Source organism: Chrysemys picta, chromosome 2 (genome assembly GCF_011386835.1).
Source record: "Chrysemys picta bellii isolate R12L10 chromosome 2, ASM1138683v2, whole genome shotgun sequence".
Lineage (NCBI taxonomy): Eukaryota > Metazoa > Chordata > Testudines > Emydidae > Chrysemys > Chrysemys picta.
Window position 1 is genome coordinate 10,312,934 of NC_088792.1, and position 25,045 is coordinate 10,337,978.

The 25,045-nt window shown below is 47.2% G+C and overlaps 1 long non-coding RNA gene across 1 annotated transcript; it reads left to right on the plus strand.

Moving 5' to 3' along the window:
* Positions 1-844: 844 nt before the first annotated feature.
* Positions 845-6,106, plus strand: LOC135981245 (uncharacterized). Its single transcript, XR_010598183.1, has 2 exons — positions 845-1,045; positions 3,228-6,106. It is a non-coding gene; the product is annotated as an uncharacterized LOC135981245 (long non-coding RNA).
* Positions 6,107-25,045: the final 18,939 nt, after the last annotated feature.

Sequence of the window (25,045 nt, forward strand, 5' to 3'; positions counted from 1 at the left end):
AAGCTGACTAGCAGCAGCCCCTCGGGTTGCCTGCTCGAAGGTGTGCTGGCCAGGCCACAAGTCATTTCTGTGCCTCTTCCCTGCTCCTTCTCAGCATTTGAACATCATTCGACTAGTGTGAACAAGAGTCTATACTGGGGAGAGCCCAGGGTGAGAGTCACTAGACCCTGGTTATACAGTGCTCTGTCACGGCTCTGAGGTGCAGTTAACTTCACTTGCTGCACAAGGAACCAGTCCCAGAATCTGAACCAATTGTCCATCAGCGAGTATTTGACTCCCTCTGTCCGGGATGGATGAATTGGGATTCTTGGCCCCTGCATTTGTGTTTCAAGCTTCACTCCGGCTCATCCCTTTTCAGCTGCCCCGTGCGCTCATCTCCTGCTCCTCACCCAGGAGCGCCGCCAGCTTTTTTGCCGCCCTAGGCGGCGGAAGTTCCCGCTAGGGTGACCAGATGTCCTGATTTTATAGGGACAGTCCCGATATTTGAGGTTTTTTCTTATATGGGCACCTATTACCCCCCCATACTCTGTCCCGATTTTTCATACTTGCTGTCTGGTCACCCTAGTTCCCGCCCCCTAAATGCCACCCCTGACAAAGGCGGCGGAAAGTCTCGCCCCCGAAATACTGCCGACGACCGGGGTGGCCTGTAACGATGCTGGTTCTGGTGGGACCCAACTGAGCAGGGCCGCCTTTAGGCCGATTCCACCGATTCCCCTGAATTGGGCCCCGCCCCTAAGAGGGCCCCGTGCAGATCGGGCAGTGTCCCTGCCTGAAGCAAAGTTCCATGGCTCTCCCGGAAACAACAGCTGTTGCTGCTAGGCAACGAGAGACGCTGTGGGGGGGCGGGAGCTGAGGCAGAGGCAGCAGCGGCTGTTGCAGGTCAGGAGGGGGGAGGGGGGAGAAGGCACATTTGCTTTGCAGCCTTCCCCTCCCCTCCCCCCGGCACTCACCTGGAGGAGACACCGAGGGGGCTTCCGGTCCCGTGGGAGACAGGAATCTCTGCAGTGGACCTCACTCACCTTAGCAGCTGCTGGGGCTTCGGTTGGTGAGTGTTTGACCCTGTGATTCCCCCTAGGTGTGTAATATTGGGTTGGTTTTGTGGTTTTCGGTGGTGTTTGAGGGTGAGTTTGTGCCTGCCTGTGTCTGTTTCAAAACTAAACTCGGGATCATGTAACCCAGGAAGAAAGCCCCGAGCCAGTACTTAGTGCTGTGAATTCCAGGTGAGAGAGAGAGGGGGGTTTGGAGGAGGAAATCAAATACATCAAGAGGGGAGAATGTGAAAGGTCTGCAACACGTCAGGCTGAGACTTTTATCTCTCCCTTCTCCCCCAAGAGAGGGGAAACTGAGGCACGGAGTGATCTGATTCCCCTCCCCAAATTATTTTGCAAAGGAGGGGGACGGGGGGCTCCTATCCACACCAGTTCCCTTTCCATCAACTCTGCTTCCCCTGCTGCAAGACCACTGTAGGGGCTGAATATTTCCATTAAACTCTGGCTCCTTCATTTGCCCTGCAACAATAAAATAGACCGGCTTTGGAGGGGAAGAATATTCTCCCCCCCCCCCCAAAGCTGTGTGGACATTAAGTTTGGGGGGGGGCACAATAATATTCCGGATCAATCAAACGCCCGCTCAGCTTTCTAGCCATCCAGCAGCTCTAGGGTAGGGAAGGAAGGTGCTCTTGGTGCAGAGTGGTCACAAAACAGGGGTGAATTTAGCGGTGGGGGGGGAGGGTCTGGTTGAAATCCCACCCGATGCAGCCACACAGAATCGCTGGCGGCGCTGGGAGAGGCCAGGAGTGGAAGCAGGTGGCCCGGGGGTGGGGGGACATTTGCCCTCAGTCCTGGGCTCTGGGATGGACTAGGCTGGGTGGGTGGTGGGTTCAGTCTAGTCTTCCAGCCTGTTGCTCTCGCTGGGGTTTGTGGTTTTCATCTGGCTCCACCAAAAAGATCAAACAAGCCCAGTAGAAAAGGGGGGTGAGAGAGGCGGGAAGGGGTTTGTAAGGGGTTAAAGTGACCCAATGAAAGAGTAAAACCAGAGTTTGACTGGGTTTCCCCCCAGCCACCACTCCTGCAAATACTGGGCAAGGGGCAGCCCCATCCCCCACCGAGGCTATGGTGAGGGGCAGCGGGGAAGGAAGGAAGCCACATGTGATGGCAGTCCCCTCCCCCCCAGCACCCACCACTCCCTCTCCGGCCCCCAAACTCTGTCCCAGAGCCTGCACCCACCCCTCCGCACTCCCTCACAGAGCCTGCACCCCTCCACCCATCCTGCACCCCACAGCGTGCCCCAGCCCGGAGCCTGCACCCAAACTCTGTCCCACTCAGCCCTGGGCAAAGCTCTCCTTGGCTGGCTCCCAGCCCCTCTCCAAGGGTTGCAGCTGTCTGGAAGTGCCTGCCTTCCACACCTTCCTCATTCACACCTCATTCATTCAACAGGTCAATTGATTACAAAGTGGGGGGAAGATCTTATTCTACTTCTAGCAAAAAGACATTTTTCTTTTACCTTAATTATACTACCTTAGGGGCCAGCTATAACATTACCAAGGTTCAATACAAAATCATATAAAAGTTATACAAAAATGCATAATGCAGAGATTTATCTACAACTGCACTGATTGACTGCTGTGTGCAGTAATATAGTGACCCCTGGGTCTTTGAATGAGGCTTTATACTTGGGGGGGGGCAAGCTGCGAGCGGGTGGGCAAGCGACGGGTGGGCAAAGAGGCAAGCAGTGAGCCAGCAGGGGTTCTAGGGGCGGGCATGGGGGTTTCTGGCAGGGGAGGGAGAAGGTGAAAGGAGGCAAGTGGTGGGTGGGGGACTGACTAGGAGGGACACAGCAAGCCAGCGGGAGGCTAGGGGATGAAGAGGGATGTGATGGTGGGGCTGAGCGGGGAGGGGTTGGGTCCTATTTTACTGCTGTGATCTGGTCACCCTATGTCACCCCCCTCCCCAAACCTTCCTTTTCGGCCCACAGCTGTTTCGGCGGGGCAGCGCTGGGAAAGCAGGGTTTGTTTCCGTGGGCCAGGAGGCGCTGTGGGGGGGGAGGAGGGCACAATTTTATATTAATAAGGAAATATTTTATAAATTTTAATAAAATAAACATTATTGAAGAAAATCAGTTGTACAACTATCAAAACATGAATTATTTTCCTAATATGAAAGTGAAAATCAGCTAATTAATATATGACATAATGTATGTAATATATAATTTTGTTATTATTTATATAGTCATGGAAAGTAAATAATACACGGAAGAAATGAAAGGATTCTTTTTAAGTGGCTTTTTTTTTAGTCATCCCTGCTGGGGCCCCGTCGAAACTGTTCGAATTGGGCCCCGCACTTCCTAAAGCCGGCCCTGGTAATAATACAACCCAAGCTTACTTGCCTCTGGGTAAGAGGTGAAAGGAGAGCTCCACAACCTCTACCACTATGGCCATCATCAAATCATGTGAAGCCAGGAGAAGAAGGTAGAGAATGGCTGGAGTGAAGAAAGCTCTGGACTGAGCCCTTTGCTCTCCTCTGGCTGCATCTCAAATGGAACTGGTCAGAAAATGGGGCATGAAAAAATGTGTTCAGTTAAAAACCTAATTGTCTATCAAAAAACAGCTTTAATGGAAAATATTTGATCTCGTGAGAGTCTGTCTTGGAAAGAGGAGGCCGTGCTTGGTGGCTTTGTCAGAGATAAGAACAGGAGCGCTGGAGTGCTACAAATTGCTGTGCAATAGTGCCAAGCTGTAGGTCTTTGCAAAATAAAAGCCATTAACTTGAATCTTACCATTATTATTACCAGCGGTGAGTGGAGGGGTCCAGTGGCCAACGATGGGGGTAGGTGTGCAAGGCTGGTGGCGAGGCAAAGCTGCAGCACGCAGGGCCGGCCACTCCCCGTGCTGGTCCATCAGGGCAGCCCCTGCTGCGTGCTGGCTCTGTCAGCCGGGCCCCATCCCAATCCTCTTTCCGGCTGGCACTGAACACACGCTGTGAGCTGTAGTGGCCAGTGAGTGCGGGCAGATGCCAGGTGGCGGCCAGTTACGTGTCGCCTCTGCTGCCCACCCATTGGCCCTTTACGTGCTCTCCCTTTCGCTGTCCTTTCCCTGCTTTGCCCCTTCACACACCCCAGCCCCGCAGCTCCTCCATATCCCCCGGAGTGGGGCACGTCCCACTCCCAGTACTGTGTGGAGAACCAACCCCTCGTCGGAGCGCTCAGCTCACTAACAGCCTGGCCGGCAGGGACCTTCCTTCCCCCACTGCCTCTGGCTGGGCTGGCACCCCAGGAAAGCCCAAGACCCTCCAGCCCGGGGCACTGGCCAGGAGGAGCCAAGCCCCGCATAGCGCTGACATGGGGAAACCTCTGCCCCACAGCTAAGCTCTGGAGTGGCGGGAAAGCGATTTCCAGCCTGTTCGTGCCCTGACCCTGCAGGCTCCACAGCAGCCCCCCAGGCAGGGGCTTAGCACCCTCTTCACCCACCCCCCACCCCACTCTGGGTCCTGCCCCCAAGGAGCATGGGACTGCTCCGTCCCCTAGGCACTCTCCCCTGCTGAGACACCCCTCTGGCCGGGTTCCCTAAAGCCCCTGCAGTCAGGTTCCCTGGGCCCTGGTGCACAATGCATCCTTAGGGCTTAACCCCTTCCTGCCCGCGCTGTAGCCGGGGGACAGGAAGTGGCTGGGTTATGTCAGTGGCCAGTGGCAGCCTGGAGGTGTTAGCTGCCTTTTGACACTGTGCGGGCAGGAAGAGACAAGCTGCTTCCAGCCACTGGGGAGCGGGGGGGAGGGGAGGAGGAGAGAGAGATGAGCTCTGCAAAGACATGGGCCAAGTCATCCCTTCCCCCACCCCCACCCCCACCCCCCATCGCTCCTGTGACTGGAAGCAACTCCTGTCCCTTCCCTCCCACACTGTGCCGAAAGGCTGTTGCTGGCCACATTCTGATGTGAACCCTGGCAGAAATCGGGGGTGGGGAGGTGGGGATGTGACCCCGGAGGAAGACCCAGCACCCATTGTCTAATAGTTGGCATTCCACCCATAGAAAGAAAGTGTTGCCAGCACAAGCGTGTCACACAGTATAATGGAATGCTAAGTTGTGTTATTCTGTTCAGACACTAGATGGCACTGTGTGTAAAATTGCTTAATTAACAAACCTCAGCCATACCTAGAAGAGCATTAAAGGATTTTACGATGCACACATCCGGTGCGTATAAGCAAGCTCTGTAGCCAATCCATATGTGGTACAGTGTTTCCTAATATGTACATGACCTCCAGAGAAATCAGGGGTTCCTCACTGTGACACTATACCCCATATTCATCATGGGAGTATGATTATGATATAATCCTAACATAATTATAATGCATTTTGTACAAGATATGTCTTGTCATGGGTGTCATTGGAAAAGTTATGATTTGTTGAATATGATTATCCTACTTTTGTGCATGTATCATTTTTGTATATGAAGTTATGAATATTGACTAGGTATCTGTATTTCAAATGTGGTGACACCCACTAGGCAAAAGGCTTCCAGCCTAGACAGCTGGTTGGGAAGGGCCTATTCAGGGCAATGGGCCATTAGAGGAAACAATAGGCCTTAGTAGAAGCTTATCCCCCACTTGGGGAGCCTTCTTGAGAACGCTTGCTCCAGACAGCCTATGGATAATGGCTGCTGTGATTCGGCAAGGCCATGTGACCAGACCACATGATTCTGAGCTCCATTAGGGGTACCTGTATTTTTCCACAAGCTGGACTGGCAACTGTTTTTGAAACAAAGGGTTCCAGCCATATGGTAAAGCTATATAAGGTGGGGTGTGACATCATCTAGGAGCCTCACTCCCCACAACAGAGAACTACGGGAAACACCTGAGGAACCAAGACTGAACTGGGGGAAATGCTGGTCCCAGGCTAAAGGGATTTCTAGCCTGTGTATGGAAACTTATGAACTGCTTGTATCATCAGCCAGGGTGAGAATTTGCTAATTCATATCCAATCTTTCTAGTATTTTAGGCTTCGTTTGTGGTTTTGTTCATGTACTAGGTAATCTGCTTTGATCTGTTTGCTATCACTTATAATCCCTTAAAATCTATCTTTTGTAGTTAATAAACTTGTTTTTTGCTTTATCTAAACCAGTGTACCTTTAAGTGAAGTGTCTGGGGGAAAATCTCAACTTGATTAACACACGCTTGTTGCATATCCTTCCCACATCAAGGGGAGGGCGAACACATTAATAAGCTTACTTTGTACAGATCCCTGTGCAGTGTAAAATAGAATAATTCTGGGTTTATACTCCAGAGGGAGGATACGAGCCTGGGGAGCTGGGAAATTGGCTGTTGTCTCCTGTATGTCTTTGAGTGGCTGAGGTAAGCACTCAGGTAACTCGGTTTGTGTGTGTGGCATCACCTGCTCTCCTGTTGGGTGATAACAGGACCTGGAAAGGCTGAATCTCCAACAGAGCAAGGTGAGCAGAGCCAACCCAACGGGTGAGTAGAGGGGCGCAGCGGTTCCCATGGCTCCCAGACTGCACCCCAGGGGTGACAATCCGTCACACTCACACGTTTGGTTTTCTGTGCACCCAAGACTTTTATATTGACAACATATAACTGCACTGAAGAAGCTGTCAGGAGAAGCTGGAGATTGTGGTAGCAGTAGGGAGTGTTGTGTTAATTTAGATGGAATAAGTGGGCCCAAGCAATTAAAGGTGTTAACATTACCCTGTGACTTTTCAACTTTAAACAAGGTTCTGGGTTTCTAGGACCATGGCAAACATACCATTCAGGTTTTTTAACCTATTATTAAAGATACAGAAAAGAAAGATTTCAGAGTAGCAGCCGTGTTAGTCTATATCCGCAAAAAGAACAGGAGTACTTGTGGCACCTTAGAGACTAACAAATTTATTAGAGCATAAGCTTTCGTGGAAAGCTTATGCTCTAATAAATTTGTTAGTCTCTAAGTTTCGTGGAAAGCTTATGCTCTAATAAATTTGTTAGTCTCTAAGGTGCCACAAGTACTCCTGTTCTTTTTGAGAAAAGAAAGAAAAACAGTTAAAGCATTTGAAATGCAAAGTATTAAGTCAGTAAGTAACAACATCCTTTGTTTCCTTTCCCTTTAGGTGCATAGTCTTTAGAAGGGAAAAACCCTGGTTTGAAAGTAGAAAGATGGTATTAAAGATGGCAATAACTTTCTTTTGGGGAGGAAAGAGCAAAATGTTAGCTGAAATGGGCTGGAGCTGCTGTTGTTAAAATTTGATTCTGTTTCCTAAAAAACAAAACACAATAAAAGCACAAGAGGGGAAAGAAAAGAACCGCACAGAGAGGAAATGCAGCCTTTGCTTCTGGTATTGACTTTTACTTGCAATGTTATTGCTGAAAAACCACAGGCTCCGTACCCAGGCTTATCAACCGCTCTCGGTAGATCTACACAGCCCTCAGTAGCGAGCCTCCCAGCCTGGGCTGACAGACTTGGGTTAGTGGGGTTTGCGCTAGTGCTCTGAATATAGCTGCATAGACAGCGCTTTGAAGCTGCAGCGTGGGCTGGAGCTTGGGGTCCCCACCCCCGCCGGCTTCAAAGCTGAGTTCCAGTCTGAGCTGCAACTTCAATGTGTTGTCTACACAGCTATTTTTAGAGAGCTAACACAAGCCCCGCAAGGTGCAGTCTGCCGAGCCAGGCTGGGAGGCTTGCTCCAAAACACTGTGTAGACGTGTCTTCTGAGCTCTAGCAAACTTGTACCAGCGTTGGGCTGCTTAGAGCATTGCTTTTAACGGCCTCATGGGTCACAGGCTTACAGCAGTCTTGCAAAACATATTGGCTGGCAAAGCCAGACTTTTATTATAAACCAGAAGACAAAAGGAGAGAAACAGAGAAGAAATGACAAGGTGGGGCAGGAAAAGGACACAGAATGGGGAGGCGGGGGTTTTTTGACAAAGTCCCAGATCCCAGGTGGTGTTTGGGATTCCAGTGATACTGTCATCTGGGTTCCCCTCTCTGGTACAATCTACTCCGGACACCTCTCAGGATCAGGACAATGAAGCCCAGAGTGTGAAGGTGGATCCCATGGTCCTAGGAGATGGTGGGGACGACAGCCATCATGGCGAAGCATGCTCCTTCCCTTCTTTCAGTCAGCAGTTGTTGCGTTCCCGTTCACCTCCACCCAAAGTCTTTTTCGTGTAAGGACCCTGTGATGGGGTGTGCACCCCACACCAGCAATGGTAGGGTTAACAAATGGCTTGAGAGGCCAAATAGGCCACCAGCTGCTACATGTGAGAGGGAGTACAGGGCTAATTAAGCATGAAGCCCTGCTGGGGAAGGGCTGAGATAGCACTGTAAAGGCAGAAAGCTGAAAGCAGAATGGAGCTAATCGGCACAGATGGGAGTAAACATTGAAATAGCATGGATCCCAGTGCACGCTGGGAGAGCAGGAAACAAGGGGGTAGACAAACTAGCAAAAAATCTGTACAAATTTTTTTAAAAATGACAGAGCTCCCTCCAAGTTAGTGACCCAACCATCCCAATATTATCAGGATCGTCCCACTAGTAGGGGCTTTGTTTTATATAGACAACTATACCACCCCCTCCACCCCCCACCCCACCCCTGAAAAAAGTGTCCCAATTTTTCACACTTGCTATCTGGTCACCCTACTCTTAGTAAACAGGTGTTTAAAGTATGCCCTAGAATCGAAACCACTGACATACTGCAAGAACCGGAGAGAAAGAGTGAGGGAGCTCTACTCCGAATGTTTACCGGACACGGTGACTTAACAGTGACTTGGCCTTAATTACAAAACACAAAAACGGAGGAGACACCAGGGGGCGCCGCAACCAAAGTGGATGCAAGTTGTTTGAGCTCTGAAGCTGCCCATGGGGAATCCCCAATCATCATCCCCCGAACCCCACCATCCAACGCCAAGACATATTGTGCCTGACTACTGAAGATGCCCTTTAGCTCTGCATCTTCCTCTCTGAATCTGAAAACAGAGGAGATCTTCCTCCCACAAGCCATACAAACAAAATGGTGCCTGACCCTGATGGAACGCAGGTGATGGCTGTGCTACAACAGGTGGCTGCAGATACTGTTGAAATTAAATCTACAGTTTCTATCTTACAGGCCACCATGACTGAGGCCTTGTCTTCACTACAAAATTAAGTTGTAGGGTAATGTAATGTAAAAATCGTTAGGTTAACGTACAGCCACGAGCCACCGCACTAATTACTGCAGTTTTTCATGTCCACGCTCCCCTCCTTCTGCCGGTGCCGCGCGTCCTCTACAGGAGAGCTTGTACTGACTTAAGTGGGGCAGTGCAGAGGGCTGTCAGCTTGGATTAGCATGGAAAAAGGCTTGTGTCCAGATCCTGAAAGGTATTTAGGTGCCTAACTCCCTTTGGATGTGGGCTGCGGTGACAGGAGTGGGAGAGAGAAACAAAAGAAGGCATTGTTAGAAGAACAGAGGGACCAAAGAATATGATAGGAGACAATGGTCCCTTAGCTCTTCATGGCTTTGATTTTGACATGCCATGCACAATGTTTTAATAAAAGTGAAAAGAAGAACAGGAGTACTTGTGGCACCTTAGAGACTAACAAATTTATTAGAGCATAAGCTTTCGTGGACTACAGCCCACTTCTTCGGATGCATATAGAATGGAACATATATTGAGGAGATACATATATACACACATACAGAGAGCATAAACAGGTGGGAGTTGTCTTACCAACTCTGAGAGGCCAATTAATTAAGAGAAAAAAAAACTTTTGAAGTGATAATCAAGCTAGCCCAGTACAGACAGTTTGATAATAAGTGTGAGAGTACTTACAAGGGGAGATAGTCAATGTCTGTAATGGCTCAGCCATTCCCAGTCCTTATTCAAACCGGAGTTGATTGTGTCTAGTTTGCATATCAATTCTAGCTCACCAGTCTCTCTTTGGAGTCTGTTTTTGAAGTTTTTCTGTTGTAATATAGCCACCTGCAGGTCTGTCACTGAATGACCAGACAGGTTAAAGTGTTCTCCCACTGGTTTTTGAGTATTTTGATTCCTGATGTCAGATTTGTGTCCATTAATTCTTTTGCGTAGAGACTGTCCGGTTTGGCCAATGTACATGGCAGAGGGGCATTGCTGGCACATGATGGCATATATCACATTGGTAGATGTGCAGGTGAACGAGCCCCTGATGGTATGGCTGATGTGATTAGGTCCTATGATGATGTCACTTGAATAGATATGTGGACAGAGTTGGCATCGGGGTTTGTTACAAGGATAGGTTCCTGGGTTAGTGGTTTTGTTCAGTGATGTGTGGTTGCTGGTGAGTATTTGCTTTAGGTTGGGGGGTTGTCTGTAAGCGAGGACAGGTCTGTCTCCCAAGATCTGTGAGAGTAAAGGATCATCTTTCAGGATAGGTTGTAGATCTCTGATGATGCGCTGGAGAGGTTTTAGTTGGGGGCTGAAGGTGACAGCTAGTGGTGTTCTGTTATTTTCTTTGTTGGGCCTGTCTTGTAGGAGGTGACTTCTGGGTACTCGTCTGGCTCTGTCAATCTGTTTTTTCACTTCAGCAGGTGGGTATTGTAGTTTTAAGAATGCTTGATAGAGATCTTGTAGGTGCTTGTCTCTATCCGAGGGATTGGAGCAAATGCGGTTATATCTTAGAGCTTGGCTGTAGACAATGGATCGTGTGGTGTGTCCTGGATGGAAGCTGGAGGCATGTAGGTAAGTGTAGCGGTCAGTAGGTTTCCGGTATAGGGTGGTATTGATGTGACCATCGCTTATTAGCACAGTAGTGTCCAGGAAATGGACCGCTTGTGTGGATTGATCTAGGCTGAGGTTGATGGTGGGATGGAAATTATTGAAATCATGGTGAAATTCCTCAAGGGCTTCTTTTCCATGGGTCCAGATGATGAAGATGTCATCAATGTAGCGCAAGTAGAGTAGGGGCGTTAGGGGACGAGAGCTAAGGAAGCGTTGTTCTAAGTCAGCCATAAAAATGTTGGCATATTGTGGGGCCATGCGGGTACCCATAGCAGTGCCGCTGACTTGAAGGTATATATTGTCCCCAAATGTGAAATAGTTGTGGGTGAGGACAAAATCACAAAGTTCAGCCACCAGGTTAGCTGTGACATTATCAGGGATACTGTTCCTGATAGCTTGTAGTCCATCTTTGTGTGGAATATTGGTGTAGAGGGCTTCTACGTCCATAGTGGCCAGGATGGTGTTTTCTGGAAGATCACCGATGGATTGTAGTTTCCTCAGGAAGTCAGTGGTATCTCGAAGATAGCTGGGAGTGCTGGTAGCGTAGGGTCTGAGGACAGAGTCTACATAACCAGACAAGCCTGATGTTAGGGTGCCAATGCCTGAGATGATGGGGCGTCCAGGATTTCCAGGTTTATGGATCTTGGGTAGCAAATAGAATACCCCTGGTCGGGGTTCTAGGCATGTGTCTGTACGGATTTGTTCCTGTGCTTTGTCAGGGAGTTTTTTTAGCAGATGGTGTAGTTTCTTTAGGTAATCCTCAGTGGGATCAGAGGATAATGGCCTGTAGAATGTGGTGTTAGAGAGCTGTCTAGCAGCCTCCTGGTCATATTCCAATTTATTCATGATGACGACAGCACCTCCTTTGTCAGCCTTTTTGATTATGATGTCAGGGTTGTTTCTGAGGCTGTAGATGGCGTTGTGTTCAGCATGGCTGAGGTTATGTGGCAAGTGAGGAAACTACAATCCATCGGTGATCTTCCAGAAAACACCATCCTGGCCACTATGGACGTAGAAGCCCTCTACACCAATATTCCACACAAAGATGGACTACAAGCTATCAGGAACAGTATCCCTGATAATGTCACAGCTAACCTGGTGGCTGAACTTTGTGATTTTGTCCTCACCCACAACTATTTCACATTTGGGGACAATATATACCTTCAAGTCAGCGGCACTGCTATGGGTACCCGCATGGCCCCACAATATGCCAACATTTTTATGGCTGACTTAGAACAACGCTTCCTTAGCTCTCGTCCCCTAACGCCCCTACTCTACTTGCGCTACATTGATGACATCTTCATCATCTGGACCCATGGAAAAGAAGCCCTTGAGGAATTTCACCATGATTTCAATAATTTCCATCCCACCATCAACCTCAGCCTAGATCAATCCACACAAGCGGTCCATTTCCTGGACACTACTGTGCTAATAAGCGATGGTCACATCAATACCACCCTATACCGGAAACCTACTGACCGCTACACTTACCTACATGCCTCCAGCTTCCATCCAGGACACACCACACGATCCATTGTCTACAGCCAAGCTCTAAGATATAACCGCATTTGCTCCAATCCCTCGGATAGAGACAAGCACCTACAAGATCTCTATCAAGCATTCTTAAAACTACAATACCCACCTGCTGAAGTGAAAAAACAGATTGACAGAGCCAGACGAGTACCCAGAAGTCACCTCCTACAAGACAGGCCCAACAAAGAAAATAACAGAACACCACTAGCTGTCACCTTCAGCCCCCAACTAAAACCTCTCCAGCGCATCATCAGAGATCTACAACCTATCCTGAAAGATGATCCTTTACTCTCACAGATCTTGGGAGACAGACCTGTCCTCGCTTACAGACAACCCCCCAACCTAAAGCAAATACTCACCAGCAACCACACATCACTGAACAAAACCACTAACCCAGGAACCTATCCTTGTAACAAACCCCGATGCCAACTCTGTCCACATATCTATTCAAGTGACATCATCATAGGACCTAATCACATCAGCCATACCATCAGGGGCTCGTTCACCTGCACATCTACCAATGTGATATATGCCATCATGTGCCAGCAATGCCCCTCTGCCATGTACATTGGCCAAACCGGACAGTCTCTACGCAAAAGAATTAATGGACACAAATCTGACATCAGGAATCAAAATACTCAAAAACCAGTGGGAGAACACTTTAACCTGTCTGGTCATTCAGTGACAGACCTGCGGGTGGCTATATTACAACAGAAAAACTTCAAAAACAGACTCCAAAGAGAGACTGGTGAGCTAGAATTGATATGCAAACTAGACACAATCAACTCCGGTTTGAATAAGGACTGGGAATGGCTGAGCCATTACAGACATTGACTATCTCCCCTTGTAAGTACTCTCACACTTATTATCAAACTGTCTGTACTGGGCTAGCTTGATTATCACTTCAAAAGTTTTTTTTTCTCTTAATTAATTGGCCTCTCAGAGTTGGTAAGACAACTCCCACCTGTTTATGCTCTCTGTATGTGTGTATATATGTATCTCCTCAATATATGTTCCATTCTATATGCATCCGAAGAAGTGGGCTGTAGTCCACGAAAGCTTATGCTCTAATAAATTTGTTAGTCTCTAAGGTGCCACAAGTACTCCTGTTCTTCTTTTTGCGGATACAGACTAACACGGCTGCTACTCTGAAACCTAATAAAAGTGAAACACACAGGTTTGCAGGTAAGCAAATGGGCCTCAGGGAATTCAGTGACAAAACTCCCATTGACTTCAGTAGGGCCAGGATTTCACCCCTGGTCTTTTTTCCTGGTCCCAATAACATGACATAGGCCAAGACTGCAAAAAGGTACACCCCATCACATGTGGTCAGAGGTCACTCACCAATGACTCCTGTTGCTACTATTAGAGTGCCATTGCCCCCCAAAACTGAAAAATCTGCTTAGGTCAAACTCATGGGCCCAAGCTCAGTGTGGTGGTATTTCTGGTTAGTTATGCTCCATGTCTCAGTTTCGAATATCCTGTCTGTATGAAGATGCTCTGCAGTCAAATCTCTTAAAACTGAAATGTGGATTGCATTAAGTTTCATGTTTAATGCACACTGGCTGGATGATCTGTCAATCTCAAACTTTTGAACCACTAAATATTGTTGCAAGGCACCTCTTTTCTCTTGCCAGGCTTAGCGCTTCCCCCCCGGTGGAGATGGTGAGCCTGGGGTAATCAGCCCCACTCGGGGAGGATTTCCCTTCCCCCTTCTGTGCTCCCTTGGTCATATTTTCAGGGTAGGCCTGAGGGTCGGCCTAAGGGGTGATCCTCCACCAAACAAAAAGGAAACTGTCTCATAAACAAAACCCCCCAAAACCTTTCACTGCCCCCCTCACTGGGGCAAGGTGTCATCCTGTTGGTTGTCCTGGGGCGTCAGTTCTGCCCCTAGCAGGCACTCAGGTTTGGCTGTCTCCTCTATGCAAAAGGGTATAGTTTCTCACCCATAGGGTGACCAGATGTCCCGATTTTATAGGGACAGTCCCGATATTTGGGGCTTTTTCTTATATAGGCTCCTATTACCCTCCACCCCCGTCCCAATCTTTCACACTTGCTGTCTGGTCACCCTACTCACCCGGGAGCTGCTTATTTCCCTACTGCCATTAGCCTGGAGGTGGCGGAGGCAGGCAGCCAGCCAGCCAGCCTGCTTGCTTGCTTGCTCTCCCCAGAAGAGAAGTTTTTAAAGGCCTCAGGCAGCCCTTAGTCGGATTCAGGTGTCCCTAATTGGCCTGAGGTAACCCCTTCTCAGCTTGTAGGAAAAAGGGCCTTTAACATTCTATGGCTAATATATCGGCCTTCCAAGAGCCTCTTGCAGCCGTCTGGCCTGACTTTGTCACATATATATATATATAAACAGAAACCCAATTAGTTAGCAGTTGCAGACATGCACGTCTGATGGTACACGTGTTAGCAGTTTCATTCGGTCCAGTCCATTAAAATTAAATAAGCTTTTTGTGTAACTGAATTTTTCCCATGGAACACACATAGCTTGGAGCTGCAGGGAATTAAATACCAGTTTGATAGTCTGGCTAAAAGTAGCCTTCACTATAATTCATTTTGAGATTTTAACTTACTTTTCATGCTGGTAGTTGTATAGACCTTTTCTTTTACACTTTGTGGTAACTTAATGGCTTTGACTATTAATTTGAGTAACTAGATTATTGGCAATAAGAAGCAAGTTTAGAGAGCTAACAGATTGCTGATTTTGTTTTATTACATACATGCTGCAGATGACTGCAAGGCTTTGAAAAGACAGTTGAGAATGATAAATGGCGAACTGGCAAATTGCAGGAATCGTAATTGTACATCACCTGGAAACAACATGGCTTTGGGATGTTTATAAAAAACAAAAATGTTTTATCGTTTAAGAGATAAGAAAGGCAGCTGCAACTCGAGCAGTGGCTTAGAGTAATTGAAAAATAAAAGCTGGAAAATACATGAAGACTGATTAAACAGGTCTGCTGAAGTGTGTGATGTGACATTTATGCCTGTTTCTAGGTGCCAGACTTGTTTCTTTAGACATGGACACCAGAGTGCCTTCTGCACCCTGGTAATTAGATACATGAACAATGGATGGATGGATGGATGGCATAGGTTTTCTTATTTGAAAAGAAGCACGCATTGAGAGGACTGAGTGGTAGACATTCACAAAACCCAGGGCCACAACCTGTGGGGTGTGTGATATTCATTAAGTGTTCATTAGAAAAAGGCTCTGGGGTGGTCATCTCCTGAGGTTATGACCAACCAATGAGAGTTTGTTCTGATGATATAATACTTCTGTCTAGTGTTTCGCTCCTGTCTGATCACCAGACAACCCACAGAGGAGTTTTAGGAGTGGAGACCAGCCCATAGAGTTCAGTTTGGCACTTATTTAACTCAGTTCCTGTTTCTAACTTGCCTTTGGACTCCGAATTACTCTTGTTCCAACCATGATGATGACAAACCAAAAGGCTGCTTGGAGACTTAAATTCAAAACATGAAATGACCAATAAGATGAGTCGCTGAAAGGAAAAGGACATTGAATGGTTTCAGGCGTTTTTTAAAAAGTCATCTTTAGTTAACAATATATAGAATTTCCTTCTGCATATCGCCTCTCATCTTGAAAGGACCCCAAATGCTTCCAAATCTATATGCAGGATTTAGCACCACTGAAATTGCATGAATTGGGATGGGAAGTATAGCAGCCAACTTGGCACATAACACAGTGTGCAAAACCAGGGTGGGGAAATTTTGTCCAAGGAAACAGAGGCAAGTGTTATTCTTAACCTACATTTTTAGGCACTTAGGTCCAGATCCTCAAAGATATTTAGGTTCCTAACTTCCACTGAAATCGGGGAAAGTTAGGAGACAATTTACCTTTGAAAATCTGAGCCTTAAATGTCTTTCCTTTTTAAAATTAAAACCAGTATTTTAAACAGATTACTTTCTGGTAATCTTTAACCGCCTGCAGCAGTTATATAAATGCCACCCCATAGCTAAAGATGGCATTTACAACACATGTGATTTGCAGAATCATGAAGACTCAATGCAAGTATCCGGGAGAGTATCCATTTCACAGGGAACAAGGACAGGCCACAGCCATGGCGAAGTCAGCCCTTTCATCTCAGTCTGTCTTATCATCTCTATCGTGCATTATTTTATTATGTTTGTACCCATCTGAGATAAAGTCAGTGAAGCAGCCAAAAATAAGTGAGTCCAGCTAGCAGCAAAGTTCACCAAAGCTAAAGGAACACTTTCAGATTAAAAATATTACTTCTAAAATCTTACCTGAGTTATTAACAATTATTAAAACTGAAAACTTTTCTGAAATTTACTTCCCACCATGTATGCTGTTTACTTTGTTCATTTCATTCACCTTGGACAATAGAAATACATGGGTCAGTTTGTTATTTTCACTTCCTGGTTCAAGTGCTGCTCCCATCTTTATTGTTGCTCACTCTCCTGCTGTTTGGTATTTGGGATAAAGCCCTAGCTGCTGGAGTCATGTTAGTTCATGAGATTCTCAGCTTTCTTTCTTTTATTTTTCTTTAGCAAATTTTTAGCCCTCAGAGTGGTGCAGACAAGCTTGAAAATGTGAGTCCCCTGTAAGCTGAAGGCTCAAACCAGATAGTGAAGAAAAGGAATTCAGCATTTATTATATTTTTTAAAATCTCATGGTTTTTACACCCATCTTGTGACTTTGGAGGCTTGATTCATGATTTTTGAATGTGTGGGGATGGCAATACTGGATACTATGGGATTGGGTGCCTAGATAGGCAGAAATGCACTAGCACTTGGGTTGCAAACACTACAGAGGAATGTTCCAGTTCATACACAAATCTGGACTGGGTTGAATTGTATCTCAAATTTAACAAACATGTGTTTCTGTCAAGGTTTTACCAACTTTTTTATTAAGAAAACCAAATCTAATTTGGAGCCTAAACTAACGTGACAGTGTAGTGTCCTGTCATAACCTCTAATGTGTTTAGTAACAAGGGTTGGCTGGCTCAGGGGAATGGTAAAGCGATATGAGACTTTCACCGTTAAACTGCAGGTTTTACATCTCTATCAGATTAGCTGTGAAGTGAAGAAAAAGTGACCCTAGGGTGCCAGCTGTTCAGTGCCTTTGTGTGAAATGAGATTGTGGTCTTAATCCATTGTCTAGTGGCTATGTGTCCACATTACAAAACCTCCATCCTAACTGACACTAATTGGCAGCCTCAGCAGAGACCAAGGACTGGGTGGATCTGGTGACTGAACTATCTTCTTAGCCTTAGCTATGACCCCCTGAGGGTAGGGTTAAGGCAATGTGGCGGACGCTTGCATCGCTATGGCCTTTGCTGTCCCTCTTCTGTGGATCAAGAGCCTCCAGAGCTGATGTTCTAGCACCTTCCAGCAGCATTCAGTGCAGCTGAATCACTAAAAGTACACACTAGACGGTAGGCCTCACGGCCTACATACAGTCCTATATATGGAAAATGAAAACCATTTTGCTTCTCTGGCAATGAGCAGAAAATAAATACAAAGTTAGCAAAAGCCCAGAGGGCCCGCATTTGTATATTAAAAAAAATGAAATGAAACAAATATGTAAACAAACAAAAAATAGTAACAGTTTCCTGTCCTGCTCTGGCTTTTTTGTATTTCTGAGGGAAATCGGCCTGCTTTTTAATTATTTCCAGCTGGGAAAATATTTCCAGTCAGCTCCTCTGGGATCTGGGAGCCAAAAGGAATACACTGATATTTGAATTCATTTACCCCCTAGTGGCTTCTCCTCATGTTGCAGTAACGATTAGAGCTCCTTATAGAGCCTGATCCTGCAGTTAATTACACAAGCACTTCTATTGAGATCAATACGCCTGTTTGCGTCAGGGAGGGAAACTGACCTGGGTAAGGGAGGGCAGGGGCCATCGGTAAACAGTATCTCTATAGGCTCTTTCACACACTCACTTGCAATTCTCCTGTGTGCTTGATTGTTTTAACTGAGCTGTGTACAACTCAGTAACCAGCCCACACCTAGGTTATATCAAGAGCCTCTTTTCCATAAGGAACATAAAACTTGCTACTCTGGGTTAGTTCACTGGGTCATAAACTCCTGCCTTCAGTAGGGCTAATACCTAAAGCTCTCAGGGACTGCAGTTTGGGCACCTTCCAAAGACTTCTCTCCCTAATATCTATCCCCTTGTTGTCTAACGGCCAAACAAATGTATGCTGTATAAGGATCCAGAGGGACTACGTTTTATGTCTCCATTTCTCTGTGCTGCAGGGGTGTGTGCGTGATATATTCAGGGCTTTGTTTATTCTCTTAGTCAGCGTAAAGGCAGTGTTACAGGGGAGAAGTTTCCTGAGGTGTGTCTTGCACTTTGATCTGAGCACAATCAGATTTGGGATGATTCTGACCCGCAGCAGGAGATGATTGAAATCTGGCTTTCTCCAGCTGCAGCATATTTGTCCTGGCGGGTCAGGTGGTCTATCAAGAAGGTCCCACACCATTAAGACCCTGATATATAATGTGCCTAGCCAGCTGTATAATGTTGTACACAGGGGTAAAATGGTCCTCCTGACTCCTGTGATGAGGCGTTTATGACCTGGAGCCAGAAATCAGATACGCTTATTTTAACCCGCAGAACTACAAAATTATCCAGCCACAATGTGTGCCTCTCTTTGCTTCCTTAGGCGTGCAATCCAGTCTCACACCAGCTTGAGTGAAGAGGTTGTGACAGGTTGAATCACAGAAACCCCCTTGGGAGCTGCCACCTGATGTGCCAAGACTACTTCTGCCCCTGCTTTCCTGCCCCGTCAGCTTAGGACTTCAGTGCCCTGCCTGGTTTGAGCCAGACTCATTAGCCTGCTGCAAACCCAGGCCCACGTCTGAATCACATCCCCTAACAGCTGTAGGCTTGACTGAAAGCAGCTAACAGAAGTGTTCTTATCTTTAACACTCAGATGCCCAACTCCCAATGGGGTCTAAACCCAAATAAATCAGTTTTACGTAAACTCATAACTTGTTCGCCCTCTATAATACTGATAGAGAGATATGCACAGCAGTTCTCCCCGCCCCCCCCCCCCCCCCCAGGTATTAATACATACTCTGGGTTAATTAATAAGTAAAAAGTGATTTTATTAAGTACAGAAAGTAGGATTTAAGTGGTTCCAAGTAGTAACAGACAGAACAAAGTGAATTACCAAGCAAAATAAAATAAAACACACAAGTCTATGTCTAATACAGTAAGAAACTGAATACAGATAAGATCTCGCCCTCAGAGATGTTTCAATACGTTTCTTTCACAGACTGGACACCTTCCTAGTCTGGGCACAGTCCTTTCCTCCGGTACAGCCCTTGTTCCAGCTCAGGTGGTAGTTAGGGGATTTCTCATGATGGCCCTTCCTTGTTCTGTTCCACCCATTTATATATCTTTTGCATAAGGCGGGAATCCTTTGTCCCTCTCTGGGTTCCCACCCCCTCCTTCTCAATGGAAAGGCACCAGGTTAAAGATGGATTCCAGTTCAGGTGACATGATCACATGTCACTGTAAGACTTCATTACCCACTTGCCAGCACACACGTATACAGGAAGACTTGCAAGTACTGTAAAACACAGCCATCTGCAGTCAGTTGTCCTGGTTGATGGGACTCATCAAGATTCCAAACCAACATTAATGGCCCACACTTTGCATAATTACAATAGGCCCTCAGAGTTATATTTCATATTTCTGGTTTCAGATACAAGAGTGGTACATTTATACAAATAGGATGACCATAAATTATAGTAAAATATAAGCTTTGTAATGATACCTTACAAGAGACCTTTTGCATGAAGCATATTTATATTCACACTCATTAGCATATTTTCATAAAATCGTATAGAATGCGTCACAGAGGAATTTTAATGTTAACACCCTTTGATTCTGAGTGACCCCTCGTGTACTGGGGTACAGTATGAGAAACAGGGGTTGGTCAATTTTCACTTTCCCTTTCATAATCTTCAATACTTCAATCAAATTCCATTAATTCTTCTGCTTTCCAGCCTCAGGCCCAGATCCTCCAAGGTACCAATACCTTGGAGGATCTGGGCCTAAATGATTATAGTTACAAGTATTTCGAAACCTCAGCCCCAGTTCTCAGGTCTCCTGTCCCTGGGCTCAGGGCAGTGGGGAGAACAGAAATTACAGCAGCCCTGGGTCTGCTCTCGCTTATGTAATTTAGGGGTCTGAGAAGCAGAGAACAGCCGTAGTGCAGTGCTGTCTAGCTATGCCCCTGATACACTCCTGGGCCCATCGCCTATGTGCCAGGGACTGGAAGCAAAGACAGAATAGAGCCCTTGTCCTAGCTCTGTGCCAGCTGGAGAGGTTCCCTACAGAGGGTATTTTCAGGGGGGCTGTTACCCTCCCCTTTAAGGCCCCTTCACACTGCCAGACAGGCATAACAGGGCCTTAGTTTGAGAATCAGGCCCCTTGTTTTTTTATCTCATGTATTGTTCCAGGGGAACCATGTTTTGCATTAGTTTGCTCTCACTTGATTTACAGGAGTCCTTGGTGCCTTTTGTCAGACAGTACATTCAGTGCTGTTAGATGAGGCATAGCGAGCAACGAAGCTGTTAGCTGTTGCCTGGGTGGACGCTCTGTACCGAAAGGAGCAGGAGGTTTCAGACTTGCCCCACGTAAATGCAGCATGCAAGTCGTCATCTACTGGGGGGCAGCATTGTGTTCCAATTGTGAAACTGTTTGCTGTAGGGAAGAATAGTACGGTGATATTGATCAGTTTGGCAGAGAAGTTGCTATCGCTTTGCCAGGGGCTGCGGTTTGGGTACTTGCCAGCTGCTAAACCACACGAGACTGGATTCTCCGAAAAAAGGGAAGAAAAATCCTCCAGTGGCTGGACATCGGCAGCAGCCCCAGCTCGCGCAGATGAACTGGCATTTGGGTTGAATGTTATCGCGATTGCAAAGGGACCAGAAGATATTTATAGCAACACTCTCATCAGTGAGAAGAAACTTGCCACTGCATCCCTTGATACAGGACATATCATTCTGTATAGGACTTGTGGGGGAAAAGAGAAGTTGCAACATCTCTGAATGTGTGGCCATTTCCAGTCCATCTACACCAGTGGTGCCCAACTTTATTACACAGGAAGGCCACATAAACCTAAGTGCAACCTTGTGCGGGCCAAACAGATTCTACATATTTTAATAAGATTTAAAGTCATCGGTATTGATTTATATTTTAAGTTCAGCTTGGTTTGTATGTATTTAGATAAGTTGTTTCTATGTACAGTATTGTCTATTTACACACTTGTGTAAACTGAAATGGAGGTCAACAGGACAACAAAACGCTAATGAATCGGCCAGTAGTATATTATGTTGAAGCAGGCCGTGGCCCTTATGAAATGCTCTGGTGGGCCGCAGATTGGGCACCCCTGATCTGCACCTCAGGACTCAACCATTTCAAGAGTAAACATTACAGCTAAGTTTTTTATAGTGCTGTTTGAGCCTGAAATAGTTCAGTCCACATCATTATATGGAATTTCCTTCTGTCTCCAACGGATAAGAGAACATGCTACACACAACCTGTTAGCCTCCCTCACAGTACAACATACAACCTTAATTACAATCTCATATTTCTCCCTCCAGAAACAAATAACACCTCCTGCTTAATGTGTGCATGTATGCTGAATACTTCCTAAAGCTGCTGAGGTTATAGCTCAGGTTTTGTATCCTACGGTGAGGTAGATTATTTATTACTGTTTATTATTTGTATTATCGTTTTGACTCAGAGCCCCAGTCACAGATCAGAACCCCATTGTGCTAGGTGCTGTACAAACACACAACAAAAGGACAGGCCCACCCACAAGGAGTTTACAATCCAAGTATAAGGAAAGAGACAAGAGATGGATACAGACAGACAGGGGAGTTACAAGGAAATAATGAGGCAGTATTGATTACCGTGATAGGCAGAGGGCTTAGCACTCCAAGATCTTAACGCTGTCAGGTTTCTTGTAGGCCTCATGGCAAAGGAGAGTTTTGAGGAGGGATCTGAAGAACAATAAAGTGGCCTTGTGGCTACTTAAAGGAGCTCCTCCCAAGCATGAGGGACAGCACAGGAGAAAGTATGGAGGTGCTGGTGTGAATATTTAACCAGGGGATGATTGAGGCTGACATCATGGGCCAGACAGAGGTGAGAGCTGACCTTTTGAGACCAAATGAGAGATGACAGGAAGGATGGGAATAGGCCATTAAGGACCTTGAAAGTGAAGACAAGTAGGTTATGTTTGATGTGATAGAGAGGAAGGAGACACTGGAGGGTTGCAAAAAGAGGGGTGGCGGCGTGTCGTGTGTTGTGTGTAGCGTGTTTCCTTATCTGCTGCAAGCAGAAGGAAGTTCCTTGAGAAGGTACAGATTCTGTCACTGTCAGTGGAAATGTGCTGTGTAAATAGTAGGATACAATGAAGAGGTGTCTCATCACTTGATATTAACTTTCTTTTTAGGGTTTGTGTTGGGAGATGTCACACTTACTGGTCTTAATTCCTTTTCAAAGTAGTTTTTGTTTATGGAATCTATATACTATCTATCGACATGTGTGTAGTATGATGTGTTATGAGTTTAGCTGTCTGTAGGACTGTGGGAAGCTCTTTGGGGGTGGGGACTGTTTTGTTTTGAGTGTTTACAGCTCCTAGCACAATGGGGTCCTGGCCCATGGCTGGGCTCCTAGGTACTATGGTAGTACAAACCAAATAATAATAGTATCACTGTATTTTCAATCCTTCATAACTGTCTGGAAATTTTGGTTGCACAGATCTTAGCACATAGGATCTCAATTTCTGCTCTGTAGCTGTAGTGGCAGGGGTTAGAAAGTTTAAATTTGACAAGGTAACTATTGCTTATTCAGAAGTGCTTTTGAACGATCTGATGCAAAGCTACTGAACTTTGGCTACGTCCTGAAGCTTTGAACTTTGCAATTGTGTAGTGCTTTTTTAATGATGGTAGTAATGTTTTTGGCAAGCTGCATTTTCAGAAGGCAGGTTAGCTGTGTATGTGGGTGTGGCTAATGGAGCTGCATGGTGCACACACTCATCCCTTAAGGCAGGGGTGGCCAACCTGAGCCTGAGAAGGAGCCAGAATTTACCAAAGTACATTGCCAAGAACCACAGTAATACATCAGCAGCCCCCCATCAGCTCCCCTGCCTGCTCCCGGTGCCTCCCACCCACCGGCAGCCACGCGGATCAGCGCTTCCCCCTCCCTCCCCACAGCTCCCAATCAGCTGTTTCGTGGCGTGCAGGAGGCTCCGAGGGGGAGTGGGAGGAGCGAGGGCAAGGCAGGCTCAGGGGAGGGGGCAGGAAGGGGTGGAGTGGGGGCAGGGCCTGTGGCAGAGCCAGGGGTTGAGCACTGAGCACCCCCCGGCACATTGGAAAGTTGGCGGCTGTAGCTCCTGCCCCAGAATCAGTGCCTATACAAAGAGCCGCATATTAGCTTCTGAAGAGCCACATGTGGCTCCGGAGCCACAGGTTGGCCACCCCTGCCTTAAGCTAAGCCATGCAAGGCAAGACTCCTTAGCCAGGGCCGGCTCCAGGGTTTTGGCTGCCCAAACAGCCAAACAAACAAACAAAAAAGCTGCGATCGTAATTGCAATCGCGATCTGCGGCGGCAATTTGGCGGGAGGTCCTTCGCTCCGAGCAGGAGTGAGGGACCGTCTGCTGAATTGCCGCCGAACAGCTGGACGTGCCGCCCCACTCCGAAGTGGCCGCCCCAAGCACCTGCTTGGTAAGCTGGTGCCTGGAGCCGGCCCTGTCCTTAGCACAATCCCACAATGCCCCCACATTTCTTTTCTGCACTGGGGAAGTTTGCTAACTGGTTCAGCTAACCTGATTTTAAAATCAGTTGGCGCCACAGTGCAGAGTTGTTTAAGGTGGCCTGACTTGTTTTTCTTTAACTGTTTTTAAGACCACAAGATGAGCAAAACTGGTTCAAGTAAAAATGGGTCAAGCTACCTTAAACCAGCTCTGTATTGTGGTTCTAACCAGTTTTGAAATCAGCGTAGGCGAACTGGTTTTAAAATCAGCTAGAACAACTTGTCCATACTTAGACCAATCCTGGAACCTCCTTCCCCTTTAGCAATACAGGAAAGTCAGGGAGAAAAGCAACAGCCTATTTAAAGAAATGAATGGGCAGTTAGGGGGTTGCCAACTTTCTAATAGCACAAAACCGAACACCCCTACCCTACCTCTGACCCCAGGCTCTGCCCCTTCTCGGAGGCCCCGCCCCTGCTTGCTCCATCGCCCCTCCCTCTGTCGCTCACTGACTTTCCCCCACCCTCACTCACTTTCACTGGGCTGGGGCAAGGGGTTGGTGTGTGGGCTCCGGATGGGGCCAGAAATGAGGTGTTCAGGGTGCGGGAGAAGGCTCTGGGCTGGGGTGCAGGGGGTTACAGCTCTGGCTGGAGGTGTAGGCTCTGGGGTGGAGCCAGGGATGAGGGATTTGGGTTGCAGGAAGGGGATCTGGGCTGAGGCAGGGGGTTGGTGTGCAGGAGGGGGTTCAGGGTGCAGGGCCCCACCGGCGCTTACCACAGCTCCCAGGAAGCGGCCGCCAAGTCCTTGCAGCCCCTAGATGGAGGAAAGGCCAGGGAGCCCACCCCCCACCCAGGGTTGAGAATCTGTAAGTTAGAATGTTTCCCTTTCCCCTCAATATAGATAATGCCTTAGAACTGGTCTCATCCTACAGATGCTGGGAAGACTTGTAAAAGTGTTGCAGAGGAATTAAACGGTTTTAAGGAGCCAGGATCGCTGGTAGGATCATTGGCCACAGGGGCTCAAGAGCTGCCGAGAGACAG